Raw genomic sequence first — 24,378 nt, forward strand, 5'->3', positions numbered from 1 at the left:
AGCAATGGAGTAAATCCTACAGATAAGGAGCCTCAGGGAGAAGACACAGGGAACAGGTTTCAGATGATGGAACAGCACTTACAAAAGCCCCAAGGCAAGAAAAACCACCACGTGTTCTAGGAAAAGAAGGGCCTGTGTGTCCTAAGAAGTGGAAGGAAAAAAAAAAAAAAAAAAAAAAGGAGGAAGTAAGGAGTTCCCACTGTGGCACAGTAAATTAAGGTTCCAGCGATGCCACAGTTGTGGCTTGGATTCTGTCCCTGGCCTGGGAACTTCCATGGTGTGGCTGAAAAAAAAAAAAAAAAAGAGGAGGTAAGAGCCATGAGAGGTAGAGCACACATGTGTCATGATGCCAAGTGTGCGATCTCTGAACTCATGAGCCATCCAAGGGTAAAAGCAAACCAAATAGCAATGACACTGTGCTAATAGTTACTTAATGATCATCGTCATCAAAGTAAAGTTTATACTGATTATGTGCTTACTTTGGATTAATATTTTGGAAAATACTGCTGCTATTTCCTTGCCTTTCAAGTTAAAAGTGTCCTAGGACAGAAAGAAGCGGGAGCTAATACTCAGTATCTCACATTCAAAATGTGCCTTTGTGCAAGGCTTACTAGTGTATTGTCCTGAGAAAGAATTTCTAAATGCCTGTATCACGAACTTGAAGAATTCTCCCACAGTGAAGTGAAGACCTAACGCAGCAGAGTGTGGAGAAACCTCATCTTCATCCTCATCCCAGGGGCCCTGAGAGGAGAAAAAGCAGGGGAAAGAGCCAAGTGGTTAGAGAGTATCTGAAGGAATATCAGGGAGGTCTGGGAAAGCCTGACCCACCTCCTGTTTAGGACTCTAGGAAGACATGACCTCTCAGCTTGCTCTGTTCCAAAGTCCATAAGGAGGTGGTTAGGCAGAGAGACCACATGGAATGTAGCTTTCCTGAGCACCTCTTGGTTACCTGTGGGAACCATTGTTGTAGGGCTGGAACCCAGAGGGTTCACAGCTCCCTAAGGGGTCGAGGGGAAGAGGGGAATCAGAAAGTAGCTGAGCTGGCAGCCAGTATGCCAGCCTGGGGAGGAAAGAGGTGGTGCTTCTCAAAGGCTAGGTGTGGAGAGTCCACCCAGGGGCATCCAGCCTCTGTTCCTGAAGGGAGGCAGGGATTCAGAAAGCCTGTGATACCACTGAGAATGAGATGATGCAAGGCAAGCCAGGAGACTGCCAGACCCTAATCAACCCCAAAGATTCCTGAGTCCACGTTATATCAGCTCAAGTCTCAGCCAAGAATGGCAAGAAGCCACATGGCACATGGGAGTGAACCACATGCCTAAAGCTCTGGACTCTCCCTTCCACCAAGACTGCCTCAGCAGCACACACTCACATCTCATCTTGGAGAGGAGACTTGCAAAGGCTGGAAGACAGAGATTTCAAAGTCTGGGTACTTTTCCCTAGAGGCAGAGCTTTATCTAAAATCCATACAGCAGACTAAGATCAAAAACAACCTGGACATTCAGTTAATTTCTCTTCGAATCAGCAAGAGTTTGCTGAAGAGGAAGACCACATTAGTGAAAACCAAAATTAAGGAGCTATATGTTCTCTGCCCATCCAGATGTGTTAGGAGCTAAATCTGTGACTCATCACAAGTGCTTTATACATACCATCTCATTCAATCCTCAGAACCACCATTAGAAGCTGTCACTAAGAATCTCTTCCCCATTTTACAAGGGGAAGTTTAAACAAGCTGATGAAACTGACACAGCCCCCAAGTGACAGAGCCACCAAAGGTTTAAATAATTGACCACTGCAAGTGTTGCCTCACCATTCTTGGTCCAGGCTTCCTGGTAATGCAATGGCAGTGAGCATCCCAACTATATATGTGATTATTTAAAAACACAAGGCACTTACCATGGGAAAGGCAATGTTCTTACTGTTTTTTCCAATATGGATCCATTTAATCTTCTCACCAATCACATGATGTAGTTAGTATTATTACTCTCATTTTACATATGAGAACACTTGAGTTCAGCAAGTGCAATAATTTGCCTCAGGACAATTTTGCAGCTAATAAATGAAGGAACTGATATTTGAACCAAGACCACAGAGAATGAGAAATGAGCTACTGACTGCCTCACTGCTCAAAGAATCAGAAAATTTTAGAAATTCTAACTTTTTCAAGTCACAATGGTTCTAAGGTTGCAATAAAACTCATAATGGTTTAATCTTCATGGCTAATAAAAAGTAATATATTATCCCAGGGACACAAGGATACTTCAATATACACAAATCAATCAGTGTGATTCTCCACAGTATTAAAAAATTGAATAAAAACCACATGATCATTTCAATAGTTGCAGAAAAATCTTTTGATAAAATTCAACATCCATTTATGATAAAAATCATCCATAAAATGGGCACAGAGGGAACTTGCCTCAATATAATAAAAGCCATATATGACAAACCCACAGCTAACATCATACACAACCATGAAAAGCTGAAAGCTTTTCCTGAAAGGTCAGGAACAAGACAAGGGATGTCCACTACCACCACTTTTATTTGGCAGTTTTGGAGGTCCCAGTCATGGCAATCAGAGAAGAAAAAAATAAAAGGAATCCAAATTGGAAAAGAAGAAGTGAAACTGTTACTATTTGCAGATGACATGATACTATACATAAACAATCCCAAAGATGCTACCAGAAAACTGCTAGAGCTCATCAATGAATTTGGTAAAGTAGCAGGATAAAAAATATACAGAAATTTCTTGTATTTCTATACACTAATAACAAACTAGCACAAAGAGAAATTAAGGAAATATTCCCATGTACCAGCACATCAACAAGAACAAAGTATCTAGGAATAAACCTACCTAAAGAGGCAAAAGACCTGTACCCCAAAAACCATAAGACACTGATGAAAGAAACTGAAGATGACAAACATATGGAAAGATATAACATGTTCTTGGATCAGAAGAATCAATATTGTTAAAATTATCATACTACCAAGGGCAATCTATAGATTCAATGCAATTCCTATCACAATATCAATGCCATTTATATGGAAACACAAAAGACCCGAATAGCCAATACAATCTTGAAAAAGAAGAACAGAGTTGGAAGAATCACACTCCCTGACTCAGACTAAACTACAAAACAGTATGGTACCAACACAAAACCAGACATGTAGATCAATGGGAAAAGATTGAGAGCCCAGAAATAAACCTGTCAATTAAATCTATGACAAAGGAGGCAAGACTATATAATAGAGAAAAAACACTCTCTTCAGTAAGTGGTGCTGGGAAAAATGGACAGCTACATGCAAAAAAATGACATTAGAATGTCCTCCAATATCACATACAAAAATAAACTCAAAACGGATTAAAGGCCTAAATGTAAGACCAGAGTCTATAAAACACCTATAGGAAAACATAAGTGGAATATTCTTTGACATAAATCACAGCAATATTTTTTTGGATCCATCTCCTAAAATAAAGGGAATAAAAGAAAAAATAAACAAATGGGACCTAATAAAACTTAAAAGATTTTGCACAGCAAAGGAAACCATTTACAAAATGAAAAGACAATCTACTGAACAGCAGAAAATATTTGCAAATTATATAAATGATAAGGGATGAATATCCAACATATATAAACAACTCATACAACTCAACATCAAAAAACAACCCAACTTAAAAATTTGCAGAAGATATGAATAGATATTTTTCCAAAGAGGAAATGCAGGTGGCCAACAGGTACAGGAAAAGATGCTCAACATTGACAATCATCAAGGAAATGCAAATCAAAACTACAATGAGATATCATCTCAAACCTGTCAGAATGGTTATTATCAAAAAGCTATAAATAACAAATGTTGGAGAGGATATAGAGGAAAAGGAACGCTTGCACACTGTTGGTGGGAATGTAAACTGGTATAGCCACTATGGAAACCAGTATGAAAATTTCTCAGAAAACTAAAAAGAGAACTACCAAAAGAGAATGACCCAGCAATTCCACTCCTGGGTATATATCCAAAAAAAACAAAAATACTAATTTGAAAAGATGCATATGACCCAATGTTCACAGCAGCATTATTTACAGTTGCCAAAATTTGGAAGCAACCTAAGTGTCCATTAACGGGTGACTGGATAAAGAAGATGAAGTATATTTATACAATGGGATACTACTCACTCATAAGAAGAAAGAATTATGCCATTTGCAACAACATGGATGGAGTTGGAGTATACTAGGCTAATGAAATAAGCCTGATAGAAAAAGCAAATACTTTCTAATATCACTTACATGTGGACTCCTAAAAATACAACAAACCAGTGAATGTAACAAAAAAGAAGCAAACCCACAGATATAGAGAACTAGTGGTCACCAGTGGGCTGATATAGGAGTAGGGGTGTGGTAGGTACCAACAATTGGGTGTAAGATAGGCTCAAAGATGTGTTGTATAACATGGGGTATATAGACAATACTTTTAATAACTGTAAATGGAAAGTAATCTTTAAAATTTTATAAAAAATTAAAATATAAATAATATAGTTTCCAGAAGTGTTCATTTTCAATTCACTGTGAAAAAAATCAATCAGAACATAGTTACGAATAGTAGCTAAGTCCAAATAAATTATGGCATTTAAGGGAAAAAATGGACAAAAGACTAGCTAAAGTAAAAAGTAGTTTTTTAAGGATTATACTCTCATGTACACTATTACCAAAACTGAAGAAGAAAGTCAGATCCTAGAGGAAGTGCCACATAAGTGTTAGCTAATTTCATTATCATCATTGGCATCATTATTGCTGTTATTATATAAAGTCAAGACAGGAGTTACTGTCCTGGCTTAGTGGAAATGAATCTGACAGATTTGATCCCTGGCCTCACTCAGTGGGTTAAGGATCTGGCGTTGCCGTGAGCTGTGATGTAGTTCGAAGACACGGCTCAGATCTGACGTTGCCGTGGCTGTGGCAAAGGCCAGCTGCCACAGCTGTGATTCAACCCCTAGCCTGGGAACCTCTATATGCCTCGGGTGTGTGGCCCTAAAAAGACAGAAATGGTAATAATTAAGTCAAGACATCACAATATAGCAAAGTGATCCTTACATAAAAGAAAATTTTCTCGATGGAGACATCCATTTCACAACAAAAGCAAGAAATTTTAAATTTTAACATTATTTCTGAACATTTAAGTCCAGTCCAAATCATGTAGTTGTGGAAGAATAAAATGATGGTGTTAAAGATCAGCTCTAAATCAGGGAATTAAAAACTAGATCTAAACGAAGGAAAATATAACCGAAATTAAGCCTATTATCTGGACATTGCCCACTTTTCCTACAGAAAATCTTAACACAGATACACAATTTATTACACCATCCTCAGCCAACCACCAGGCGGGGATTGCTGGGTATTCGAACACTGACCATATTCACTGTCTGCTTAAAGATTCCCCAAGACAGGAGTTCCCATAATGGCTCAGTGGTAACAAACCCAACTAGTATCCATGAAGATGTGGGGTCTATCCCTGGCCTCACTCAATGGGTTAAGGATCTGGCATTGCTATGAGCTGTGGTGTAGGTTGTGGATATGCCTCAGATCTGGAGTTGCTGTGGCTGTGGCCTGCAGCTGCAGCTCCAATTCAACCCCAATCCTGGAAACTTCCACATGCCATAGGTGTGGGCCTAAAAAGCAAAAACCAAAAAAAAAGAATGTGAGTAGAAGTGATGTACCCCCCCATTGAGTCACTGTCTCTAAAATCCCCATACTATCTCACAGTCTTCTTTGGGCTTCTAGTCAGATGCAGAGAACTTAAGGCAGAGCTCTAGAGCCCTAGAAGATGATGAAGCCACTAGATAGAAAGAGCTTAGGTATCTGAATGGCTTCACACAATATACTGACTCCCCTCCCCCAACCCACACTGTGTGTATGAGCAAGAAAATAAGTGTGTAGTGTGTTAAGCCGTTGATATTTAGGGATTAGTTTGTTACGGTCTTTGTGCTATCCTGATGAATCGCACTGTGTGTCTCCATCTACCAACAGCCAATGTGGATATCAATCAATCAAATATCCAAGTTACTTGAGGTAGAAAGTGTCCAGACTTTTTTTTTTTTAACTGCCAGAACATGAAGTAGCCAAGGTATAGCCACAGTGGTGTTCAGTAGCTGAAATGTAAAAAATAATTGACAACCATTGAAAAGACCACAAAAAGCAAAAGTCCCCAGAGAAACAATCTTTCCCAGCTCTGGGGAGAATTCTACCCAGAGATTATGCTCATTTAACATGTGAGATAAGTACAATTATTTCACAGATGAGAGCACCAAGGCTTAGTGTTCCTCATCCAAGATCATCCAGCCTATGTTTGTCTGACTTCAAATCCTGTATTCTCAACGATTACACTCTTTAAGAGCAAAAACCAGTCTCCTCAATGTTTTATTCTATTTTTACTTCCCCTAACATAGTTCTAAGCCTAGAGCTTAATGAATGCCAGTAGTATAAGTTAATCATTTCTCCAAAGTAGGTGACATAATTCTTTGTCAGTGGAAAAATCAACTATATTTGCAGGAACTTTTCAAGTCATTCAGTTACAGTCTTGCAAAACGACATTGTGCAATAGGTTGGTAAGGGTATTTGACGGAAAAACACAGTCTAAGGCAGTTAGCAACAGGAACCTCAACAAGCAGCAGAGGAAACAAGCTTCAGAATATAAAGAAAACAATTTTTTTAGAAAGCAGTTACCAAGAAGAAAAATTCTTTTCAATGGGATCTTTTCAATGTTCATTCTGTGGTATATGTTCATTCTGTGGGTATATGACATTACAACTTAGTGATCCAACCATGAAACATTGAAATACTAATAGGGAAAGACCAATGAAAATTTTTGTCCATGATTTTTAAATAGTTTGAATTTAAGATGAATGCTAGGAGAAAAAAGTTCCTAATATCAGCATTTATTTATAGAAAATAAGAGACAGAATCTTCCATTTCTCACAGCAATGAATTCAGAATTTGCTTCTCAGCAGATTGATGAGGAACCTGAAAATTCAGAGTCACCTGATATACCTAAAGATAACCTCACGTCCCAGGAAGAAGAGAAACTAAGAAAGTTACTCTTTCCACAGAAAGGGATTGATTTGGAATGTTGAATAAATAGCTAAACCTTGTACCAGACATTCTTCACTTCTCAAATTCAGAGGAGCAATTAAGGTAAAGGAAAAAAAGAGGAAAGAAAACAAGCTAGAAAGCTCTAGGAACATGATTCCATAAAGTATTAATAAAGTTAGACTGTGCATTTGGAAGACACAATCAAGTTCAGAATGAGGAACAAGCTAGCATATGCTCTACCCGTATTTTTTAAAGCACAAAAAAAAGAATTCTTTGCAAATTACTGAAATCAAACTACACTATCAAAATGGAAATTATCAGCTGGTTTGTGTTCTAGAATATTAAGAAAATGAACCACAGCAGTAATAATAATAATAATATCACCTCTAATTTGTATAAATCACTGCTGCTCATCTCATTTTTACATCAAAAAACATGTAAGTTAATCAGTAAAAGATTATTAACTGATTTATTCAGAATAAAACATAAGAATAAAAAGCAGAAGCCCATATGGAGACGTATCATAGAGAAAACGAACCCTGCAGGCACATTAAGAATGTTAACATCCCTCTGATACAGTGTGAGTCGAGCCACAGTCACTGTGGAAGGAATTTTGGCAATATTTAACGATAAATTTGCACATCTTTTGAGGTAGGAACTGCACTTTTATGAATTCACCCTGTAGATATACTGGCTTGTACCAAATGGTGTACTCAAGGTAGTTCATGGAGCACTCTTTATAATAATCAAAGAGGATAATAATAAACAGGGATCTAGTGAGGTAATTTATGGTGTGTTTATGCTAATGAATATCATGGAGGCACAAAAAAGAATGGAGTAATTATGTACTAATATGTATAGCCTCCAAGACTTATAATTAAGTGGAGAAAAATTTAAGGTACCAAAATGTCTATGTGTGTGTGTGTATATATGTGTGTATATATATATATGTGTGTATATAAATGTATCTATGTGTATATATATAAATGGTAATCCTACCATTTATATGAGAAAAATAAAATTGTATATATATCTTAGTAAGCTATATAATATGTTAACAAAAATAAGAGGGAGAAGATACATATTTATATTTTAATATTTAATAAAAACATAACATATATCTTCTCCCTCTTATTTTTTTCTCAAGATATAGAGTATCTCTAAAAGAGTACAAAAGGACACTAATAACAATCTCTCACTTCTGAGGAGAAGAACTAAGAACTTCCTTCCTTTAGTTAGAAGGAAGATTTTTCACTATATATTCTTCTATAACTCTTGAATTTTTCCATGTGAATGCATTAGTCTCTAATCAAAAATTAAATAATTTAAAACAGAATTAAGATAGGCAGCACACATTCTAAGTTACAAACAACTGCAACTCAAATTGATACTTACAGCAGTCATTTGATCTGAGGAGGCAGAGATCAGGGCTCGGGGCAGCTGAAGTGGCTGGAACATGTAGGGCAAGGTCCTAGAGAGTAAAGAGTTACGTAGAAAGACATTCCCAGAAGTCTAAGTGGGGGTTCTCCGTAAGTCTGTGGCTGACATCTGGACCTCACTTTGCAGCATGAGAACGCCTGAGGCTTACCAGATAGCAAATGTATGGGGTGGAAAGAACAGAGATATGAGAGGTCAAACAGAGCTGGAGGAAGAATAGTATTGGACATCACTGAAGTTCAGGTCTGGAGAATAGGAAATCTTACTAACCAATGTTCCAATAACATCTCTGGAAGCTACCTGAGATTCAGGAAGTTACTACATTCCACAATAAAGGCCTGTCCTAAAGAAAATCCTACAACCTCCACAAAGCCTAAAACCAAGCCAATCCTCAATGAAATCAGTCTCTCTTGCATGTTGCATACTGCCAAGTTGAAGGGGTTCAGAAAGCACTGTGGACTTCCCAGAGATTTGCACTAATAAAGCATAAAAATCATGTTCAAGTTGATCAACCAATAATCCAATGGAATGCTCAAATAAGAATGAACTTTCTTCCAAAGAAGATAACAGAAAACAGAGGCTTTATAACATATACAAAGAATAAGAAAATATAATACATAGATAAGCCAAGCAGCAAATACAAACAAAACCCAAATGGCCCAGACATTTGGCTGAACAAAAACCTTAAAAAAGTTTTTATAGATATTTTTAGAGTATTAAAGAAAAAATTACTCAAAGAAACAAAGGAAATATGGTCTTAATGCGTAAACAGAGAGGGAATCTAAGCAGAGAAAAGAACCAAATGAAAATCTTAGAACTGAAAAGAAAAATTTAGTAGATGAGCCTAAACAGCTGAAACGGCACAATTAAAAAAAAAGAAAAAAAGAGAGAGAGAGAGAGAGAACCTAAAACATGGCAATAGAAAATGAATTGAACCTCAGGAATAGGTAAGGTAATTTCAAATAGTTTTACATAAATATAATTGTGATCCCAGGAAGAAAAGATAATTAGATGGGTCAGACAAAATATTTGAAGGAATAATTGCTAAAAACTTCTCAAATGTGATGAAAAACACTAGCTTACAAATTCGAGAAGTTTAGCAAACCCCAAAAAGTATAAACACAAAGAAAACCACACCTACACACTTTGTAGTCAAACTTCAGAAAATTAAAATTATAAAGAAAATATTAAGAGCATTCAGAGAAAATGAATACATCATATACAGTGGAACAAGGATAATGATTCCAGGCTTATCAGGAACAATAGAGGCTGCAAAGTCTGAAATGGCATCTTTAAATTACTAAAAGGAAAAAAATCTGTTAACCCAGAATTCTATACCCAAGAAAAATATTCTTCAAAAATGAAAATGAAATAAAGATACTTTCAGATCAACAAAAGCTAAGAATAATAATCACCAGCAGATCTACACTGCAAGAAATGCAAAATGCTGAAGGCAAATAAAGTATAGGGAGTGTTAGAAATATTAAATAATCTAGTAAATATAAATGAATATATTATCTTTCTTCTTGAATTTCTCTTTGAAGACCACCAAAAGCAAACTAGGTTCAGTGGGTTAAGCATCTGGTATTGTCATTTATGTGGCTCAGGTCACTGCTGTGGCACGGGTTCAATCTCTGGCCCAGGAATTTTTATATATTGTGTGCGACCAAAATAAACAAATAATAAAATAAAAGTAAAAATAGTAATACTTTAAGGTATGGTTTATAACATGTTGAAATAAAAGATATGACAACAATATACAAGGAGAAAGGAGGGGTAAATTGAATTATATTGTTATAAGGTTAGTAAATTTGTGACATGCTATTTGTGAACTGTGAAGAGGTACAATACTAACTCTAAATAGACTAATGAGTTAAAAGTGCATATTTAACAAAAATTAAAGAGATTTATTTATTCATGATGAAAGACTATTTAATTATACAGCAGAAAAAATAAAATGGCACACTTTAAAACATTCCATCAACTCAAAGAGGGCAAGAAAGAAGCAAGAGAGGAACAAAAAATAAAAGACAAATGAGGGGGGAAAAGTTTAATACCTGATATTTGGTGGGATTCGCTCAACAAATTTATTCAAACAATGAGAATGAGGTTACAGTGCTGATACCTTAGGAGATACAAACATTAATAAGACATTCCTAACATCAAAGACCTTACAGTTATACATAGATACACAGGAATTATGTAAAAAAATAGAAAGATTATAGTTACCATTGAGCACTTCCTATATGCTAGAGATTCTACAAAACTCTTTATAAATATTAACTCATTTATTCCTCACAATCCATAATGTAGGTGTCCATATCCCCATTTTGTAGATAAAAATTGGACACAAGTTCCATGAGGGCAACAACCTTAAGTATTATTTATCTTTGAGCTACCATGTCACACTCTTTGCAGAGCCTCTAATAGGTGCTTACCAAACAGCTGTCACAGAATGAATTTTAAAGTATACAATAATTTTCCGTAAGCCATGCAGAGAACCAGAAGTGGGAGCTTGACAGACTTGAGTTCAAAGTCCTTGATATTAACAATTAGAATCCCAAAGGACAATAACCTGATGATGATACACCCAGTTGGCCCAGTAGGTTATGACTATTGCCCCAATGTAAATACTAACAGGGCAGGGCCTTCATTCACTTCAAAAAAGGGCAAATTGGGATAATCAGTTACATGGTTACTTTAAACTTCAGAGAAGTCTTTTCTTCTCTGGTTGGGATAATTAGGAACTTCATTCGAGAGACAATACTGGAAACCAACTTTTTAACAGATGAATGGGATTTGCTAGACAAAAAACAGAATAACGCTTAAAAGGTGAAAAGGATTCTGTGACTTAAAACATGACATATGAATGTGTAAATAGTTGTGACATTTGGCACTTCAAGAAATTCTTTAAATATTTTTTCACAGATGTTCATAAGCAATGGAGATTGAAAGTTTTCTAAATGACTAGAAAACAAAGGACAATGACAAATGTGAACATGTCACCGGACTGAGGTAGAAAAACAGGAGCACTTCTCTTTGTTTCAGTCTTTACGAAAGAGTCTTAAAAGGTAGAGCTAATAACATTAATTTTGTAGACCACCCTTATTCTGAGAGTAAAGGTAAAAAAGATTTAATGAATTTAAATGGGTAGAAAAAAATGAAACTAAGCCAAAGTGACTTTCAGTCAGTAAAACAACTTAAGTTTTCCTCTTTAAAAACAAAATTCTGTAATTCAGATACTCTGCAAACAGAAAATCTCAAAGGAAAAGGAAAGATATCAAGGTGCACATTTTAAGAAGAATGTTCAACAACTAGATCAATTACTATCAATTTGATTGCTATTATGAACTATATCTGCTGAGCATTTACTCTATTCCAGGCACCTTGTTAGATGTCTTACAAAACTTTTTTGTTCTCACAATTCATAACGTATTCCCTCTATTATGCAGAATCAAAAGACAAAGCTCGTAGAAATCCCGATGGTTTTTAATGGTAGACCCCAAATCTACTCTTAGATTTCCCCGAGTCCAAGCATCTCTCATTCCTGTCTCTAAGTCTCACTGCACCAACAGTGATCCCAAATACACTGAAGGTGAAAAATCAAGGTGCAGAAGTAAGTGCTGTCCTCTATCTTGCTAATTTTGGGAGACAGATCTGTATGTCAAACAAATGGCCTTAGCACATTGCAAAGAAAATGCTGAAAGAGATGCAGAAGTGGAAAAATAAATAAATAATTCTCTCTTACCAAGAAATGATCAATGCTTGGAGAAAATAATGGTTTACAAATGTGAACAGTGTATACTTTGCCCAAAGCATATACTACAGAATAATTAAAAGGAAGTAAATATGGTTTGAGAATACTGGAAGGAGAATTGTGAGGAGAATTCTATTAGATTTTAAGATTCTAAACCAGAATAGAATATTTTCTAAGAGATGCAAAAGCAGTTCCTTTGCCTATAGGATATAAAATTGAACTTGAAAAACTATCTAAGAATATCCATTATAGATGGTTCCTTTCAAACGGTGGATGATGGGAATAGTATGTTACATGTTTTTTAACTCCGATGACTAAATCTCTCTGTCTTATATTTTCTTGATATAAGAAGCATTTTAAGAGTTCCTGTCTTGGCTCAGTGGTTAATGAATCCGACTAAGAACGATGAGGTTGCGGGTTTGATCCCTGGCCTTGCTCAGTGGGTTAAGGATCTAGCGTTGCCGTGAGCTCTGGTGTAGGTCACAGATGCGGCTTGGATTTGGCGTTGCTGGCTCTGGCTAGAGGCAGCAGCAACAGCTCTGATTAGACCCCTAGCCTGGAAACCTCCATATGCTGTGCGGCCCTAAAAAGACCAAAAAAAAAAAAAAAAAAAAAAAAAGGCATTTTAAATCAAACTATTGCAGTGTCAGCTAAATGGCTCAAATCTTCCCTCTTCCTAAAAATCTATTTTGGGGTGCTGCTCTCATGCCATACGGAACTTCCTGGGCTAGGGATTGAATCCAAGCTGCAGCTGCAGCAACACCAGATCCTTAAACCACTGTGCTAAGGCCAGAGATCAAATCTGCACCTCAGCAGTGTCCTAAGGCACTGCAGAGACAACACCAGATCCATAATCCATCGTGCCACAGCAGGAACTTCTAAAAACCTATCTTGTAGAAATAAGTAAAATGCTTAAATTTCAAGAGAATCTTGGCTAAGACATTTTTGAAAGTTTACAGATTTTACTTTGTTTTCCTTATTTCTAAGTTTAGGTTTACTTTTAGACATTTTATGATAATGGATATTAGTTAAGCCTTCAACCAAGAGTATGAAAGCCTCCTGACTCTCTTGGCTTAGAAATCTCTAAGGTTATGTTACTTTCAACTTTGAAGATTTTCTTCGAGAAACTCAAGTCCAATATATTATTTCAAATTTGAGAATATCTTCTGTTTTATTTTATTTCTACTTGAATAAATTAAAGAGCTATTTAGGACAAGTTGAGGGTTTTCCACAGTAGACCTTCTTATGGTTAGAAGAAAAATAAAAGACTAATCTCTAATTTTTCAGAGTCTCCAGGTTTAGTTTGTAACTTTTAGGATATATAGCTAAGAAATCTTCCAAAGCTGGTAGGGAAATGAAACACAACAAAAAAAGCATTACATTAGAAAATAGTTAATAGATAATAAAATCCTAAAGAGGCCTGCCAGGGTGGCTTTTACTTTTTTGGAGGGTGGGAGGGGATAGGTAAATTTATCTGAACCTATCAGAATGCTAAATATTGATAATCTGTGAATTAAAGTTTTTTGATCAGTCCAAAACTCTTTCAGCAGGAGAATTCTAATGTAAAAAAGTTTTCTTGAGAATGACAACTAAAATCCCTAAACTTAAATAGTATCCATATATCAGGAACATGAAATATAGCTATATTTATTCTGAAATTACCAAGTGTCTTACCATATGGAATAATGAATAACTTATAAGCAAAGTGAAAAAATTAGCTAAGGCCAGAATTCCTGTTGTGGTTCAGCAGGTTAAGGATTCAACATTGTCTCTCTGAGGATGCAGGTTCAATCCCTCACCTCACTCATGGGTTAAGGATCCAGCATTGTATAAGCTGTGGCATTGGTCACAGATGCAACTTAGATCCTGTGGTGCTATGGCTATGGCATAGGCTGGCAGCTGCAGTTCCAATTCAACCCTTGGCCTGGGAATTTCCATATGCCACAGGCGCAGCCGTTGAAAAAAAATTTTAAATTCCCAGTATTGGAACACTGAAAGTTCCAATTGCAGCACTGAAAGTTACCAGTATTGATTCTAAATAAAAATTTTAGAAATATATCAGCTTTCATTTATTTCCCTGTTCTCTCTTTCAAATGTCTTTTAAGAAATGAACAAGACTCTCCTACAGAAAGCCCTATGCTTTGAATACTGGAACACCATACTTGTATCTAAAAGTTAATAATGATAAGCTAAAATAACTCACAAGGTTTTTCAAGTAGCCTTAAAAGTAGACTAAGATCAAGAATTAATTTAATCTAGCTTTAGCTTCCAAAGGAAGTAAGGAGAGGGTTGACTAAGATGGCAGCATGAAGGCACCTGAACTCCTCTCCTCCCACAGATACACTCAATATACAGCCACACCTAGAACAAGTCCCTCTGAAAGAAATCCAGAAACTAAATAACTCCTACACATCTGATGAATGAAAAAATATTCACATCAAAATGGATTGCAGAAGCTGAAACACGCTCTCACCATAAACTCTAAGATACAGTGCCATACAATAGGGAGGAAACCTCCATCTTCTAGCTTCTCCCTGAGGAATGAAGGGTTTTGAGGCAGGAGATAGATGGGCTCCAGGATAGACAATTACAATGAGCCATCTGTTTATGCTTCAAGATATCAATAACAGGAACAAGATAAATAACTGGAATTTGTCTTCTGTGGACACTTTCAACAATGGTAATGGCAGGGGCAGAGAGGAGCTAAGCCCTGCTTGGGCAAAAGGTAACATACTGCCTATCCTTGGAGTCAGAGAAACCCTAATTCCAGATATGCAGAAAGACCCCTCTGGGGTCAGAAATGAAGGGGACACCAGGCCATAATACATCTATTGAACCTTTCCACAAGGCCTTGCTTTGCAATCCACCTTGGCCAAAAGATGTACACACATATTTGGAAGAGCCCTGGGTCCATTTCAGTTGTGAGAAATAAAGCAATATTATTGGCCAAAGGAAAACAAAGACCTATCAGAACTTCCCCCTATAAGTGGTTTAAATTACCTATCTGGTGTGCTCCTCATTCAGGAGGATGCCCACACCTGCACTTCTCCTTTGCATGTATATTGCTGCTTTGCTTCTGCCTTAGATAAACAGACCACTTCTCTGTGTCATCTCCCACATATTGTACTGTGTTTCTAACAATAAACTTTGTACCTGTTTTTACAGTTGTTGCCTCCTTGAAACATTCTTGCTTTCAACAGAGGGCAAGAATCAGGGCAATTCTGCTTTTAGCCTCTACCTGGTCTAGCGGATACAATTCCTGGTTTTCACACAGGATGCCCAGGTTCAATTCCTGAGTGAAAAATTAAGATCTTTCTTCAAACCATCACTCACTGCTCTCTCTCCAAAATCAGTTAAGACCCCACATCTAGAATCCTAACTTTTAAAATACCCACCAGAGGGAGGGGCTCCCCAAACACCCAGCTCTGGAAGCCAATGAGGTCAGTGTCCATGAGCCTCACAAGACTATAGCAAACGAAGAACTTAACTGGTAGATGGCACTCATTGTGGCTATCCCCTCAAAGCTCAGTGCAAAGGGAGCAGGCAAAATCTTCCATCTCCCAGTCTTTTCCCAAACAATTTTACCTGAAAACCTTAAAAGCTGTTGCCTGAAGGCCAGGCTTCTAATTCAGTAGGCACTGGGAGCTAGCTACAATCCTTACCAGAAACCAAAGATGTCAGTGGACACCACTCCCACCTTCTCCCTCTAGCTCACTATAAGTTCCCAGTATCTCTCTGAAAGAAGCTTGTGCACATGTCTGTCTTCCAGCTTTTATAGCTACCACCTGAGATGGGACCTGAATTCCTGGGTTCTAATAGCAAAGAGGCCTACAATAGTATAGAAAACAAAGAAGTAATTCTTAACTATCCCCTCAGGGCTCAGCAAAAAGGAAGCAGACAAAATTGCCTCTTTTCTAGTCTTTCCCTCCAAGGAGTTTATACACATACTTTAAAAGCTGCTTCAAAAAGGCCAGGCTTCCAATTTAGAAAGCACCTAGGGGTTAGCTGCAATCTCCCTCAGAGACTAGGGAAGCTGGTGGACACCTCTCACACCCCATCTTTCACCTTACTCCAATGATTAAAAACAAATCACCACTAAATCCCTGGAAGGATCTTGTGCATACATCTGGCACCTCAGCCTTTGCAACAACTACCCAAGGAATGAGTCTTGTGTTGCCTGGCTCTAATAGCAAATGGGGCTTGCATTCCCAAGTTCTATAGGACTATAGCAAACAAAGAAAAAGATTTTAATAGAAAAAGGAGTTATCCTCTACCCCTACAGTCATACCCCCAGGCCCAGAACAGAGGAAGCAAGTAAAAATGCCCAACACCTAGTATATTCCTAGAATGAGATTAACTACATACTTCCCCAGCTGCTACTTGAGGGTATAGTATCTAATCAGCCTGCATCTAGATGTATCACAACCCTACCCTTTGGTACACTGACAGATCTCAGCATATCCTCAACAACTGGGAGTCACTAAAAACAAAGATGGACTCTTGGACAATCACAAAAGTTTGAGAGACAACTAGTCACTCAAGCCAGGCTGATCAATGAAGTTCACCTCCTACACAAGACCATTCTGTCAAAACTGGGACAGATGGTTGTTTTTTCTAATGTGCAAAACCAAAACAGAAAAACAAAGAAAATGAAGAAACAGAGTAATCTGTTGGTAACAAACAAGAATAAACAGATATCTGTCATTTATTTGATGAAGAGTTCAAAATAATGGTCATTAAGATCAGACTTACCAAGGTCAGGAGAACAATGAATGAACAAAGTTAAAATTTCAACAAAGAGATAGAAAAATATTAAAAAGTACCAAAAAAAATCACAAAGATGAAGAATATAATAACTGAACCAAAAATTAAATAGTTGGGTTTAAGAATAGACTAGACAAAGCTGAAGAAAAGATCAGTGAACTCAAAGACAAAACAGTGGAATTTATCCCATTCGAAGCTTTTAGAAAAAGAAAAGGAGTGTTGATAGCTGACAAGATCTAAAGAGCAACATACAAATTACAGTGATCCCAGAAATAGAAGACAGAGGAAAAGGACTAGAAAACTTATCCAAAGACATAATGGCTAAAAACTCCTTCAACTTGGAGCAAGAATCTGACATCTAGACCCAGGAAGCACAGAGAATTTCAAGTAAGATGAATCCAAAGAGACTCACACTGAAATACATTATAATTAAATTGTCTAAAGGTGTAGACAAGGGGAGAATCTGAATCTTAAAATGAGTAAGAGAAAAGCAATTTATTACATACAATGGTACTCCTATATGATTTGAACAGTTTTTCAGCAGAAACCTTGCAGGCCAAAAGAGAGTGGCATGATATAGTCAATGTGCTAAAGGAAAAAAAAAAAAAAACTGCTAACTGAAAAGTTGTCTTTCAGAATTGAAGGAGAGAGAGTTTTCCAGACTAATAAAGATAAAAGAGTTCATCAGTACCAGCCCAGCCTTAAGAAATATTAAAGGGAGTTCCTCAAGCTGAAGCCAAAGGATGCTAATAAGTAATAGGAAACTACAAAAAAACATTCACTAGCACAAAAAAATGTTTATCTAAATTCATAGTGTTCTCATGGTATAATGGTGGTGGGTAACATAGCTCTAGTATGAAGTAACATAGCTCTAGTATGAAGGCTAAAAAACAAAAGTTTTTAAAGAAAAGGTAACTATAGTAACTTGTAAATGGATAGATAATTTAAAATTTGTGACACAAGGAGTTCCCATAGTGGTGCAGCAGCAATGAATCCAACTAGGAACGATAAGGTTGCAGGTTCAATTCCTGGCCTCGCTCAGTGGGTTAAGGATCCAGCATTGCTGTGAACTGTGGTGTAGGTCACAGACATGGCTCAGATCTGGCATTGCTATGGCTGTGGCCTAGGCCAGCAGCTACAGCTCCAGTTTGACCCCTAGCCTGGGAACCTCCATATGCCTCGAATGCAGCCCTAAAAAAAGAAAAAAAAAAAATTGTGCCATAAAATGTGGGGGTAGGAGTTCCCGTCATGGCGCAGTGGTTAACGAATCTGACTAGGAACCATGAGGTTGCGGGTTTAGTCCCTGCCCTGGCTCAGTGGGTTAACCATCCAGCGTTGCCGTAAGCTGTGGTGTAGGTTGCAGACGCGGCTCAGATCCAGCGTTGCTGTGGCTCTGGCGTAGGCTGGTAGCTACAGCTCCGATTAGACCCCTAGCCTGGGAACCTCCATATGCCGTGGGAGCAGCCCAAGAAATAGCAAAAAGACCAAAAAAAAAAAAAAAACGTCGGGGTAAAAGAGCCTTGGTCTGCATTCAAAGTTAAGTTTTCAGCTGCAGATAGAACATCTTATATTTATAACTGTCTGTGTAAGCCACATGTAACCACAACGCAAAATCTCATAGTAGATATATGAAAAGAGAAAGAGAAAGGAATCTAAGTACACCACTACAGAAAAATCATCAAATCACAAAGAAAGCCAGAGAGGAAGAAATGAATCAAAGAATTATAAACTGGCCAGACAACAATAAACAGAATGGCAATAGTTAAGTCTATAATTATCAATAATTACTTTAAAAATAAATTGACTAAATTATCCAATCAAAAGGCAGAGTGGAATTCCTGTCGTGGCGTAGTGGAAATGAATCCAACTAGGAACCTTAAGATTGTGGGATCAATCCCTGGCCTCACTCAGTGGGTTAAGGGTGTTGTCATTAACTGTGGTGTAGTTCACAGACATGGCTCAGACTTGATGTTGCTGAGGCTGTGGTGTAGGCTGGCAGCTGTAGCTCTGATTCTCTTTTTTTTTTTTTTTTTTTTTTTTTTTTGTCTTTTTGCCATTTCTAGGGCCATTCCCATAGCATATGGAGGTTCCCAGGCTAGGTATGGAATCAGAGCTGTAGCCGCTGGCCTCCGCCAGAGCCATAGCAATGCGGGATCCAAGCTGCATCTGCAATTTACACCACAGCTCACGGCAATGCCGGATCCTTAACCCACTGAGCAAGACCAGAGATCAAACCTGCAACCTCATGGTTCCTAGTCAGATTCGTTAACCACTGAGCCACGACGGGAACTCCCTGTAGCTCTGATTCTGATTCAGCCCCTAGCCTGGGAATCTCCATATGCCACAGGTGTGGCCCTAAAAAACAAACAAACAAAAAAAGACACAGAGTGCCTGAATGGATTTAAAAAAAAGACCCCGGAGTTCCTGTCATGGCGCAGTGGTTAACGAATCCGACTAGGAACCATGAGGTTGCGGGTTCAGTCCCTGCCCTTGCTCAGTGGGTTAACGATCCGGTGTTGCCGTGATCTGTGGTGTAGGTTGCAGATGCGGCTCGGATCCTGTGTTGCTGTGGCTCTGGCATAGGCCGGTGGCTACAGCTCCGATTGGACCCCTAGCCTGGGAACCTCCATATGCCGTGGGAGCGGCCCAAGAAATAGCAAAAAGACAAAAAAAAAAAAAATGCTACTTACAAAAGACTCACCTCATATTTAAGAACACACACAGACTTAAAGCAAAGAGATGGAAAAAGATACTCCATGCCAACTGAAACCAAAAGAAAACAGGGATAGCTATACTTATATCAAATAAAAGAGACTTTAAGCCAAAGACTGTAACGAAAGACAAAGAAAGTCATTATATAATGATAAAGAGGTCAATTCATTAAAAGAATACAACTGTAAATAAGCACCCACCATAGGAACACCCAAATATATAAAGCAACTATTAGCAGGCATAAAGGGGGAAAGAGAGCCATTCACTAATAGCAGAGGACCTCAATACCCCATTTCAACAACAGATAGTTCATCCAGACAGAAAATCAATAAGGAAACACTGGACTTAAACCACATGTTAGATCAGATAGACAACAAACATATACAAAACATTCCCTCCAACCAGTGCAGAGTAAATATTCTTCTCAAGTGCACATAGAACTTTCTCCAGTATAAATAATATGTTAGGCCACAAAATAAGGTTTAATAAATATAATAAGACCTATCAAACATCTCTTCCCAACACAATAGTATAAAACCAGAAATCAGTTACAAGAAAACTGGAAGATTCACAAATATGTAGAGATTAAACAATATATTCATGAACTACAAGTGGATCAAAGAAGAAATCAAAAGAGAAGCTAAAAGATATGAAACAAATAAAAATGTAAACACAACCTACCAAAACCTAGGGGATGCAGCAAAAGCACTTCTAAGAGGGAAGCTTTTAACAATAAATGCCTACATTTAGGGCGAACAAAGAGCTCAAATAAACAACCTAAATTTACACTTTAAGGAACTGGAAAAAGAAGAACACAATAAGCCCAAAGGTAGCAGAAGGAAGGAAATAACAAAGATCAGACCAGAAATAAAGATTTAAAAGACAATAGAGGAGACCAATGAAATTAAGAGCTGATTCTTTGAAAAGATAAACAAAAGTTGACAAACCTAGCTGGACTTGCTAAGATAAAGAGAAGAATAAAATAAATAAAATCAGGGAGTTCCCGTCGTGGTGCAGTGGTTAACGAATCCGACTAGGAACCATGAGGTTGCGGGTTCGGTCCCTGCCCTTGCTCAGTGGGTTAACGATCCGGCGTTGCCGTGAGCTGTGGTGTAGGTTGCAGACACGGCTCGGATCCCGCGTTGCTGTGGCTCTGGCGTAGGCCGGTGGCTACAGCTCCGATTCAACCCCTAGCCTGGGAACCTCCATATGCCGTGGGAGCGGCCCAAGAAATAAGCAACAACAACAACAACAACAACAACAAAAAAAGCACTGTAGGGCTTAGGGGGGTTAAAAAATAATAATAATAAATAAATAAATAAAATCAGAAATTAAAAGGAGATATTAAAATTGATACAACAGAAATACAAAAGATCATTAAAAAAACTGAGAAGTTATTTGCTAGCAAATTGGACAACCCAGAAGAAATGGATAAATTCATAGACAATACAAGCTATCAAGACTTAATCATGATGTAATAGAAAATCTGAACAGACTGATTACTAATAGGGAGATTGAATCAGTAATTAAAAACTTCACAAGAAGCTGAAGTCCAGGACCAGTTGGCTTCACTAGCAAATTCAAGCAAACATTTAAAGATGTACCTACACCAAACTTTCTCACTCTTCTAAAAAATAGAAAAGAACACCTTCAAACTCATTCTACACAGCCAGCATTACTCTGATGTCAAAGTCAGACAGGAAAAGAAAATTGCAGATCAACATCCTTGAAGAACATAAACACAAAAATGCACAACAAAATACTAATTAGAGAACCAAATTTAACAATACATTAAAATGTCAAACACTATGATCAAGTGGGAAATATTCCAGGGATGAAAGAATGGATTAACATCTGCAAATCAATCAATGTAAAAAATAATATGACTATCTCAACACATGCAGAAAAAGCATTTGACAAAAGTCAACATTATTACATAAAACTTCTCAAAAAATGAAGTATATTAGTTCCCATCGTGGAGCAGTGGAAATGAATTTGACTAGGAACCATGAGATTGTGGGTTAGATCCCTGGCCTCGCTCAGTGGGTTAAGGATCCAGTGTTGCCATGAGCTGTGGTGTACGTCGCAGACGCGGCTTGGATCTGGTGTTGCTGTGGCGTAGCCCGACCGCAATAGCTCTGATTAGACCCCTAGGCTGGGAACCTCCATATGCTGCAGGTGCGACCCTGCAAAGACAAAAGACCAAAAAAAAAAAAAAAATGAAGTGTAGATAGAACGTGCCTCAACATAATGAAAGCCATATATGACAAGCCCACAATTAATACTTTACTCAAGGTAATACACTGAAAACTTTTCCTCTATGATCAGGAGCGAGACAAGAATGCCCACTCTTACCGTTTTTATTCAACATAGTACTGGAAGTCCTAGCCAGAGCAATTACTCAAGAAAAATAAATAAAAGGAATCTCAATCAGAAAATAAGTAAAATTGTCTATATTTGAAGAAACATAATATTATATATATATAGAAAACCCATAAAGATGCCACCCAAAACTGTTAGAATAAATAATTCAATAAAGTTGAGAGATACAAAATCAATATACAAAAATCAGTTGTGTTTCTAAACACCAAAAACTGTCAGAAAGGTAGGTTAATAAAACAATCCCATTTCCAACAGCTTAGGAAAGAATAAAATCTTCAGGAATAAATCTAACCAAGAAAATGAAAAAGATCTGTATACTGAAAATGATAAGACATTAATGAAAGAAAATGAAGGAGTTCTCCTATTAAGGGTTAATGATCAGGTGTTACTGCAGTGACTTGGGTCCTTGCTGCGGTATGGTTTTGATCCCTAGCTCAAGAACTTCCATATGCAGTTGAATATGGAACAGAAGTTGGGGTGTGGGCGGAAGGGGTGGGGAGAAGAAAGTAAAGAGGACACAAATAAATGGAAAGACATTTCACATCCATCGATTACAAGAATATTAACTTGTCAAAGCAAGCTATCTACAGATTCAACACAATCCTTACCAAAATTCCTATCAAAACTTTTCACAGAAAATGCGAAAATTCATATACAACTATAAAAGACCCTGAATAGCCACAGCAATCCTAAGAAAAACAAAGCTGGAGGCATCATGACTCCCAATTTCAAACTACATTACAAAGCAAAACAGTATGATACTGGCATAGAAACAGACTTATAGACCAATGGAAGAGAACAGCAAGCCCAGAAATAAACTCATGCCTATACAGGCTATTAATTTTCACCAAAGGAGACAAAAAATACAATGGTCAAAGGATAGTCTCTTACATAAATGGGGTTGAGAAACCTGGACAGTCACATGTAAAAGAATGTAAAAGAATGAAACCAGACCCCTATCTTACACAATATACAAAAATCAACTCAAACTGGAATAAAGACCTGAACATAAGACCCAAAGCCATAAATCACTTAAAAGAAAACATGAGAGGTAAATCCCTGACACGGGTCTTGGCAATGACTTTTTGAATTTGATATCAGAAGCATAAAAGCAAAAAGAATTAAGCATGACTTCATTAAACTAAACATCTTCTGAAAAGCAAAGGAAACCATCAATGAAATGAAAAGGCAACCTATAGAATGGGATAAAGTGTTTGCAAAGCACATATACAATAAGAGGTTAATATTCAAAATATATAAGGAATTCATATAACACAATAACCAAAAAAGACCTAAATAACCCAATTTAAAAATAAGCAAAGGACCTAAACAGACACCTTTCCAAAGAAGACATAAAAATGGCCAACAGGTACATGAAAAGGTTTCAACATCACCTATCATCAAGGAAATATAAATTAAAAACAAAATGAAATAACATCTCACATCTGTTAGAATGTCTATTACCGTAACATAAGAGATAACAAAGGCTGGCAAGGATCTGGAGAAGAGAAAACCCTTGTACACTGTTGGCATGAATGTAAACTTGGACAGCCATTGTTGAAAACAGTATGGAAATTCCTCAAAAAAAATTAAATAAAAAATAGAACTATCATATGATCCAGCAATCCCACTTGAGAATATATATGTGTGTGTGTATATATGAAATGAAATTAGTATCTCAAAGAAATACATATATTCCCATGTTCATAGCAGCATTATTCACAAAAGTATGAAAATAACCTAAGTATCTGTCAACGATGAATGGATGAAGAAAATGTAGGGTATATACAGAGGAATATTATTCAGCCTTAAAAGAAGGAAACCCTGTCATCTGCAACAACATGGTCAAACCTGGAGAATAGTATGCTAGGTAAAACAAGCCAGAGAAAGACCAATAGCACATGGTGTCATTTATAAGGGAATATTAAAAAGTTGAACACACAGAAACAAATTATAAAATTGGTTTCCACATGCTGCAGGTGGAGGAAATAGGAAGAGGCTGATAAAAGGGCATAAAAACCTTTCAGTTATAAAGATGAATAGGGTCTAAAGATTTAACATTTAACATGGTGACTGTAGTTGACAATAATCTGCTGCACAATTGAAATTTGCTAAGAAAATAGAACTTAAACATCCTCACCAAAAAAATATAAAATATTTACAGTGTTGTATCAATTTCTGCTATACAGCATAGTGACCCAATCATACATATATATTTTTCTCTAATAAAAAAGAAAAAATATTTCA

The 24,378-nt window shown here is 37.2% G+C and overlaps 1 protein-coding gene across 23 annotated transcripts in view; it reads right to left on the minus strand.

The window, feature by feature from the left end:
• PDE4D (phosphodiesterase 4D) overlaps positions 1-24,378 on the minus strand; it is a 1,507,422-nt gene that overhangs the window by 1,398,463 nt on the left and 84,581 nt on the right. The window contains exon 1 of one of the 23 annotated variants that reach the window (XM_085002312.1): positions 20,431-20,491. The exons of the other annotated variants lie outside the window; for them this stretch is intronic. The gene's annotated coding sequence lies outside the window, so the exon portion shown is untranslated. Of the gene's footprint in view, positions 1-20,430; positions 20,492-24,378 lie in introns of those variants that run through there. 23 annotated transcript variants of the gene reach the window in all.

Source organism: Sus scrofa, chromosome 16 (genome assembly GCF_054392235.1).
Source record: "Sus scrofa isolate SSC_HxYL_T2T_F1_AM1 chromosome 16, Sscrofa_HxYL_maternal_Yorkshire_Landrace_v2.0, whole genome shotgun sequence".
Lineage (NCBI taxonomy): Eukaryota > Metazoa > Chordata > Mammalia > Artiodactyla > Suidae > Sus > Sus scrofa.